Source organism: Mastomys coucha, unplaced genomic scaffold, assembly GCF_008632895.1.
Source record: "Mastomys coucha isolate ucsf_1 unplaced genomic scaffold, UCSF_Mcou_1 pScaffold6, whole genome shotgun sequence".
Lineage (NCBI taxonomy): Eukaryota > Metazoa > Chordata > Mammalia > Rodentia > Muridae > Mastomys > Mastomys coucha.
The window spans coordinates 30,015,608-30,025,517 of record NW_022196912.1 but is presented as its reverse complement, the minus strand read 5'-3'; positions in this window follow the sequence as shown (position 1 = coordinate 30,025,517).

The following is a 9,910-nucleotide window of genomic DNA, read 5'->3' as shown; positions in this document are numbered from 1 at the left end:
AGAGATATGCCAAGGTTCTAGAGTGAAGGTTAGAGGACAACTTGAAGTTGATTCTCTCCTTATATTATGTAGAGTCTAGATTAAACTCAAGTCATCAGGCTTGGCAGCAAGCACCTTTAACTGCTAAGCCATCTTGCCAGCTACTGTCATAGCTTTTAACATGATGTAGCTCTCCAGTGCATGTTTGTCTGTACATCATTTGCCTGAGTCCTTCTTCCTGTCATGACAGTTCTGTGGACAAATTCTCATTTCTATTTATTCTATTTATTCTATCTCTTGAATAAATGGCTAGCTGAGTCTGTGTTTGATGTTTTCCAAAAATTGTTATTTAGTTGTACTTGTGTCTTCTCTAGTGTCAAGGAGCTTTCCTTGGGGATATTATTACTTCTTTGTTTGAGGGAATATTATTTCCTTCTTTATTCTTTGGCTGAGGTTAGACTAGATTGAGATCTATCCAGGACTCATTGATCCCACATTTTCCTGTGTTTAGTTTCACTCCTAAAATTTTGTGTGCCTGTGCTGCTATTTGCAAAATCTTTCTGAAGCCTCTTTAACTCCTGGTTTTTTCTATCCTAAAGCCCCATGGAGCCTGGAAGCTATACATTTTGGCACTTGGCCATATATTCTTACCTGTAGGCTACAGATAAAAGGCAATGAGGAAAGTATTAGGTGCTTAAGGATAATCTTTAAATTGAGGATGTCACATACCTCTATTGTAACACAGGTGTCTAGCTCCCCTAATATGAATTTTTACTATGCCAGTCACAGTTATTTATGTAGCAGTTTTTCATAGAGTAGAAAGCACTTGCATTCAGTCTGTATCTTAGAAATGTTTGTTCCATTTTGATGAACCAGTTTGTATTATTCAGGGAGAGGGGTATTGAGACTTGAAAGTGGTCCCAAGTTTGAGCCGTACTAACCTGCTTTATATATTCCCCAAAGACCCATTTTTCTAGAAAAGACCAAGCAAGCTAGTCAGATTTTACTCCACATTTTACCCACTGTGAATCCATGCAAACACAATATTATCTCTTATCACTAATATTATGAATACCTCTAGCCAGAAGTATGAGTCCCAACATAGTCCCACACTGGTTGGGAAGAATTTATCCATTAGCAGAGAGTCACAAATATTTTAATTATTGGGTGAACCTGTCTTCAATCAGATGTCACGTTTTAACAAAGCTGTCATCCAATAACCTGAAACAAATGTCAACGTGGAATTAATTTGTTTTATAATTAACACTCAATCTTTGGTGTCAAATGGATATAATAATTTAATGGTAATAATTAGACTTTATTGTAATTAGCTTAAAAATGAAGAACACGTTCAGAGCTGTGCAAAGCAATGCAGGAAGTTGATTTTGATTTATGTGTCTTCTACAGTAGAAGATATAATAAAGATGTCAATTCTGGCCAAAACAGTCTGCAAATTTGATGTTAATTCAATAGAAATGTTAAGTTTAAGGAATATTGATATGGTGGGTATTGTGGCTCATGTAGATCAGCCCAGCCAGCACTCAGGTATGCCTAGGGAGGAAGATTGCTGTAAGTTTGACACTAGCCTGGGCTTCATAATGAGTTATAAGCTAGCCTGGGTTACAGAATAAGAGCTAATCTTTAAAAACAAATTGACAAATGATTATTTATTCCTGAAAAAAGAGTGTGAATGATAATGGACAGGATATATGGGGCTGTAGAAGAGGAAATATGTACTACCATGGATTAAAGTTTGCTATGAAGTAAGTATAATGTTGGGCATAATAATAGGGAGATAAATTGATAAAAAGAAAAAATCATGAACAGAGTCTAATTTATAGTAGAGTATTATGTATGATAGTTAATCACTTCTAATCAATGGAGAAAATGTTGATTATTTAGTAAAAGATATTGAATAAGAATTGTCTTGAATTAACAAGAAATCTATTTCACACATTAATAAAGCTCAAATGGATTAAATATTAATTAAAACTATTATTATAAGAAGAACATTTTAATTTAATCTTCTTGGTAGACAAAAAGCTTTTTATTGCTTGGCATGAAGCAAGAATCCACAAGGGAAAATAACACAAATCTGACTCCAGAGTTTAGAATTTCCATGTGGTAAGCTGTGATGTTCATTTTTTTGTTCACAAATATTTCTTGCATTATTACACATGAGGCATACACATTAAAGTTTTCACTTCATAAAAGATTCCTACAAATCAATAGCAAAACTAAAAACAACCTGAGCAAAAGACAAGCAAACTACATATTAAGGTAATTTATCCTGCTACACAAAAAAGCAATAAACACATGAAACAATTCAAAGCTGTACCTTAAAGCAACCATTATTATAACCTTCCACATATTGTACTGATAGAGATTTAAAAGCTGTCTTTGTTGATAATGGTATGATGAAAGAGGCATTTCAACTTCCGTTGTGAAAGTACACATTGTACAGTCTTGCGATGGCAATTTTGCAAAGCATGCTAACAATTAAAACATGCATAACTTTTCATCCAGCGACTCTATTTTCAGAAATGAACCTCAGAGAAATCACTGCACATGTTGCAAAGTATTATGCGAGAACCTTTCATCTGTAGCAGTGTTTGTACTCACAAAAATACTGTTTTATCAACATGATGAAATTCTATGAAACTATCTCAAACAAGTTAATTATTTGTATGATTACATGAAAATATGCCCATAATACATCATACTAAGTCAGTGTTGTGGTTATAGATGTATCCTTATTATAATATTATGTATATGATGTGGGTATGTGTGTGAATGCATATTAACAAAAGCAAGTTTATGCTGTTCATCTCAGAAATGGATTCCACATATTTTTGTTTATGTTGTTACCTTTTAGATTTATTAAAATAAAGAATATGCATTGTTTCTAGCCCAGGATGTGGAAGTGATGTCTCATGTGGTAAAGTGTCTATCATACAAATATAAAGACCTGCAATTCGATTCCTATGACCCACATGGTAGGTAGTATGACAGCATACATCTTAAATAACAGTGCTTGGGAGACAGAGACAGGCAGATCCTTGGAGCTCACTGGTCACAAGGCTTAGCCAAAGGAGTGATGTTCAGGTTTAGTGGGAGACCATGCTTCAAAATATAAGATGGAGAAGGCATATAATATGCCTGGTTTCAACCTGGTAACTCTACACTTTACATACTTAAATACATACATGCCTGCCCACCTACACACATTTGCACACACCTACATGAACACATATACCCACCTCTCTCAGCAACACTAAACATTTGTGTGTGTGTGTATGTGTGTGTGGGGGGGGGTGTTCTGAGACAGGGTTTCTCTGCGTAGCCCTGCCTGGCTGTCCTGGAACTCACTCTGTAGACCAGGCTGCCCTTGAACTTAGAAATCTGCCTCTCTCCCAAGTGCTGGGATTAAAGGCATGCACCACCACTGTCCAGCTGCAACACTAAAAACATTTTCTAGTACACTAAGTATATTTTCTAGTCATTAGAAAAATATCTATTATTATTTGATTTTCATTGTTATTATTGGGACAGTCTGACCTTAAACTGATGTTGATTCTGCCACCTCAGCTTCTCAAGTACTGGGCTTATAGATGTGAGCTGTCATAATTGACTTGGATTTTGAGTTTTTCATAGATTATACGTATTCATTAGGTTGCAGATGTATAGTTAGCAAATATGTTGCCATTCTATAGCAATGAAATAAAAAGAAAACCAAAACTACACTGAGATTCCACTTGTCAGAACAGGTATTATTAAGGAAGTAAACAAAAAATGCTAGTCTGGATTTGAGGAAATAGAAACTGTTACATATTGGAGGTAGGAATATAAATTAGTATAGCCATTATGCAAGTCAGTATGGGGACTTTCACAAAAATGAAGTGACAATTGGCTCAATAGGTAAAGGTGCTTGTTGCCAGGCTGATGATCTGAGTTCATTGTAGGCTTATATTTTTAAAAAACTTACTTTAGTAATGGTTCTTAACCTTACTCCTCAACCTCTCTAAGGTATGGGAGGAAGATGGCTAATAGGACAAGGGAGACGTGGACCTGCTTAGAAGTAGTTCTTTGGGTATGATTCCAATCTTGTCAGCAGTTCAGTCTACTAGCAAAACAACAAACACAAATTAGCAGAAGTGACTCAAACTAGAAGAAACCATGAGGCTCTGCCCATCAGCATGAGTTCACTGAAGTAGCAAGAAGCAGCCAGAACACCACCAGAAGTTCTTTGATATGTTTTTATTTATGAAGTCATGACAAGCAAAGATCAGTGAAGAAAACAAGGTGAACCAATGCAAGAGCGGTAAAGCCCAATGATGATCAGCAAGGCATACAAAATGAACCAATACCAGAGCCTTGTTCACTGTCTGTTGGGTCATTCTTACACTCTTTCCAAACAAATATCCTCTCAAGCATCCACTCTAGCAAAACGTCACATGTCCGTTTGCCAGACAGATTCCAGAAAAAAAGTGCTACATGTCTGTTCTCAGCAAAACATCCTCTAGTGTCTGCTTCAGCCAAAGATCTTCTCATAAGACAGTTTCTAGAAAAAATATTGTGACACAACTGAGTATCCAACAAAACCAGAAATTGCCACTGCATTCCATCCATAGCCTGTATGCTGGAATGGGTAAATTAACTTTTGTACAAGATCTACTCATCTGTGTTTATTGAGGGACAATTTAGCATTGCTTAATTGTAGATACCTCAGTGTCTATCACTGAACGAATGAATCAAGATGATATGATCTATATGTATAATATATGTACAATGGAATTTTATTCAGTTGTAAAGAGAAATGAAACTGTTATATTTGCAGCAAAATAAATAGAAGTGGAATTATCATGTTAAGTAAAACAAGCTCTAGACCTTAGACAAATAATGTATGCTTCATGAGGAACGAAGGGTTAAATTTAACTAATTTATTTATTTATACAGGAACCAAAGAGGTACAAAGTGAGTGTAGGAAATGAGGTAGAAGAAGAGAAAAAGAAAGGATAATGGAATATATATGCCACAAAAGCAGAAAAGTAGACTTATAGAACTGTTTAGATAAAAGAGACATAGAGGAGCAGGCAGGCAAGCAGCTAAGGTGAATAAGAACAAAGTATAATTATATATGTATATGTTGATATATTGGTATATCTGTATAAGAATGTTAAAATGAAGCCTATTAGCTTACATGCTAACTAGGGTATTAGTACAGTAAAAACACCAAATCATAAAGCCACAAATATTCATAAAAGTTGTTTAAGAGGCAGCTATGATGGTGCCTACCTATAATTTAGCACTTAAGATGCTGAGGCAGGAGTATTATCAGGCTAAGGCAACTTGGAATGTATAACAAAATCCCACCTCAAAACATAATTTTATTAGAGGACACAATTCTCTTATGTACATATTTTCTGTGATTATTTATATCTAGTATTTTTAATATATTATTTTATATTTGCCCTTTTATTGAAATAGATTCTCTTTTCATACAACACATCCTCATTACTGCTTCCCATCTCTCTACTCCTTCCAGTTCCTCTCCACCTACTCTTCTCTTTCTACCAGATCTACTCCTTTTCTCTCATTTGAAAAGAGGCTTCTAAGAGATACTGATCAAACATGACAAAATAACATGTAATAAGATGAAGATCTTAATCTTTAAGTCTCTCCTTTAAAACAAATGTTATAAATCCACATTAATCACTTATATATGAATGCTATACTCAGTGGCAGATCATCAGCTTTGTAAGTCCAACAGTGCTCTTTAGCAGCTAAGCATGAAAATGATTCCCAGTCTTCACCTTGCTTAGTATTTCTAGACAAGCTGGGCAGTATGGCACCCTCAACTCAACTTGCTAGAGTGCATTACTTACTTTTCTTACTTCTCAGAAAAATATCAGTGTAAAACAGCTTAACAGAGGGGGACCTTACTTGCCTCACAGGCCGAGGGTACTGTCTATCGCAGCAGGGAAGGCATGGTGCAGGAGAATAAGGGAGATGGTCATACTGGGTCTATGTTCAAAACTGCAGAAAAAGATAAAACACTGGTACTCTACTCTGTTTTCAACTGGTCAGGGTCTTTAACCCATAGGATCTTTCTGGCCACTTTTGGGTAGTTTTTCCCATCTTACTTAAACTTCATAGATAGAACTTGAGTTTTGTCCTTTAGGCCAGTTTAAATCCCCTGAGCCTGATGATAAGATTGGCTGTCATGTAAAGAAAGGGACAACTTTTATCTGGAGGAACCTGGTTAGTTTACCTGTATAGCTCCTATGGAATCTTTCAGAAATTTATTTGAGGTATTCCTAAACTATTTATAATAAAAAGATGCACAGCTGGGGCTCTTGAGCCCAGTTTGATTCCTTCCTGTCTGTTACCACCTTGCGCTAGAAGAATTGCATCTTCCTGAGGGAGAGGCAAGCTGAACAGCAGTTCCCTGAATTCACTGACTATTGGCTCCAGAGCTCTATATACCCAACTTCTGAGTTCCTATTTCTGGGCATTTGAGATAGTTTAGCAGGTAAAGATGATTATTACCAATATTCAAACCCAGTTTCAATTCTTAAGACTTACTCATGTAGTAGGAGAGAACCAACACCTGTAACTTTCCTTCTGACCTCCACAAACTTGCTCTAGTACACACCCATGTGCATACACACACACACACACACACACACACACACACACACACACGCTTAAAAGTTCCTATTTCAGATACCATTCATTTTTGGCTCCCCTGTCATTTAGGAAGTAAAAAATTATCCTGAAAGCAAAAGTAGGTCAATTCTAACAACAGGTAGGAGACAGTTTGTTTGTGCATCAGCTCTCCTATAGGAACACACTAACCTTATTTCCCAGACCCCAAACCCAACTTCAACCCCATCTGTACTTACTGCAGGCACAGACATTCTTTTTCTATGCTGCTTTATCAATAGGCGTGTACATCTTAATTCCTCTGATAAGGAGAACCTTTCACACTGATTGGCCATGTCAAAGGCAGCACTCTGACATTAATGGGTAAAGTTCATATGGTTAGAAACAAGTGTGTGAACCCAAAGAGAAACCCATGATTCTGCACTGGTCCTGAATTATGGGTTCTTTCTATCCTATGGAAAAACTATGATAAGCTACTTACACATATAAGGATGCTATGTGGGATGTGAGGGGCAGAGATATGTAGACTCAGAGGAAGGAAAGTTATAGCTTGTGAGAGCAATGTTTCTCAACCTGTGAGTCACGACCCCTCTGGCAAAATTTTATCTCCAAATTATTCACATTTTGATTCATAACAAAAATTACAGATATGAAGTAGCAACAAAATAATACTATTGTTGATGGTGACCACGACACCAGGAACTGTATTAAAGGGTCACAGCAGTAGGAAGATTGAGAATCACTGTTAGAGTTAGGAGATTGAAGGCAGGCAGTGTGTCAGATACATAAAATTCCTCTGATCAGGGCTGATAAAGAGAATGAAGAAGAGAGACCCGAGGTGATCTTTGGTTCTTGTAATGAAAAGCCCACGTCCTTGGAGTACATGAGGTCCGTTTGTCAATAGAATGTACCAGAAAACACGATTGCTTAAGAAGCCTTTTGTATAAAAGAGTCTGAGAAATGAACATCATCAAGGGGCTAAATGACGGGTAGATTTATCATATCTCCTTGTCTACAGTAATAAGAAAAGAAAGGCCCATAGAGTACTCAAGGACCTTTAATATGGAATAAAAACATGACAAGCCTTTGTCTGAGAAACCTGAATTTATGATTGTATTTTTTCCCCAAACAGACCTCAGACATTTTTATTCTTTCTGAACATGACCTCTTCTTGGAGTGCCCTGCATAGCCTCCAGTTCTTTGTATCCTGCCCATCTTGAAATGCCCGAAGTATGCTTTCTAAGATGTCTTCTCTGATGTTTTACAGGAAATGATGTGTTCATCCTACAAGCTCCTGTAGCTTAAGATCCCCTTATTGTGTTGATTCATTTACACATAATGCTATCGATGCTCCCGACAGACTGTAGACTTGTTGATCCCATCAATTAGCCCACATTGTGAAAGGAACATACCAATTGTGTGATCCATTTAGTAAGTGGCAAACAAATATTAATATTGTTTTGTATAGAACAGTTATTGCTGTATTTTAAGGGATGTCTTAGAAATTTAATATATAGAGCTTTTGCTTATTAAAGTAATTGGGTGAGAGTTAACAGCATGTACTGGACATAAATTAGCTAGACTACATGGTCTTCAATAGATGAAATAGTCTGAAAAATCAATAACAATGTGGTTCCTGTGAGCTTCTGAAATAACATACAAGATATTCAGGCAGATAAAAATGCATTTTTATAATTATTTGAGACTGGAAGCAAATGTCACTCATAATATGCACTCAAAGTTCATTTCACTATGCTTTCACATTTGCTGAGTTTTTCAGGATATAGTCACTGTGTAGATTGTGTGGCACTCTTATTCTTTTTATGGTCAGAATTTTAGCAAATGTTGTTCTCAATTTTGGAAAATAACATCATTGACAGAAGTGTAGCTGTCAATAAATGACAATACATGAAGTGGCCAGTAGAGTACACTTAAGTGACTAGTGTTTATGGAGGGTCTACTTACAGACAGCATGTAAATGACTTTTATGTCTCTAGGTAGGCTTGCCTGAACAGTGACTGACTAAAATACATGTTACTTTGTTATAAATGATATTCATTTAATTTTTTATTCATTTTGCCATTAAGGCATTTTATTATTTTATCTATCTATCTATCTATCTATCTATCTATCTATCTATCTATCTATCTATCTATCTATCTATCAGTCTATCTATCTATACACCTATCTGTCTCTTTTTCAAGACAAGGTTTCTCTGTGTAGCCCTGGTGGTCCTGGAACTCATTTTGTAGACCAGATTGGCCTCAAACTCAGAGATCTGCCTGCCTCTGCCTCTTGAGTGCTGGAATTAAAGGCATTTGCCATCACCATCGTACTATTTTGAAATGTGCACATTAATGTTATTTAAGTTTTACCTTAACATAGTCAAGGGAAGTTAGGGATGAAGTTGAAAACCACAGATCTAGATTGTGAGGTTTATTTGTTCCAAACACTTGGCTAGTGAACTCATTGGTGTGTGTGTGTGTGTGTGTGTGTGTGTGTGTGTGTGTGTGTGTGTGTCTTATAGGTATGGTGATAGGTGTGAGGGTCAGGTTTGGTCATGTTGCACTGCTGCAGTCAGAAGATAGAGAGCAATGACTGATGGGGTAGTCATTTCTCCTTTATAGTTCTGGGATCATGAAATGACACTCTCTACAGTAAGAGTGGATATTTCCACCTCAGTCAACATGGTCTACAAGCCTTCATTGATATGCCCAGAGGTGTCTTCCTAGGTGGCCAGAGGGAAACCTGGGTGCTGTGCAGCACTTCCAGAAACGTGGCCTAAGAGATTCACGGTGAAAATAGAGCAAGCAAACATCAGCAGTCTCAATTAAAAGCTGGCCTCTCAACACAGCTTCACGATCCACGGGGGTTTCCTCACAGCATTATCATCAGAAGTGACACAATAAATTGAATTATTCAAAGTGCTCTGAAGATGACTCAAAGCATCTAACCAAATCCAGCCCCCTGTTAGCTGCCCTGCCCACTGCTGCATTCAGAGCCTGGTGGTGTCTCTGCTGTGGCTGCTCAGTAGCTCAGTCACTGAGAATCAAGTAGGAGTTCCTAGAAATTAATGCATTTGCCCTGGTCTTATCCCAGTGTGGGTTTTAATAATGTTATATGATTTTGAAGGCAGAGTAAAAATAGTCAACCCTTAGCCAGGCAGTGGTGGTGCACCCCTTTAATTCCAGCACTTGGGAGGCAGAGGCAGCGGATTTCTGAGTTCAAAGCCAGCCTGGTCTACAGAGTGAGTTCCAGAACAGCC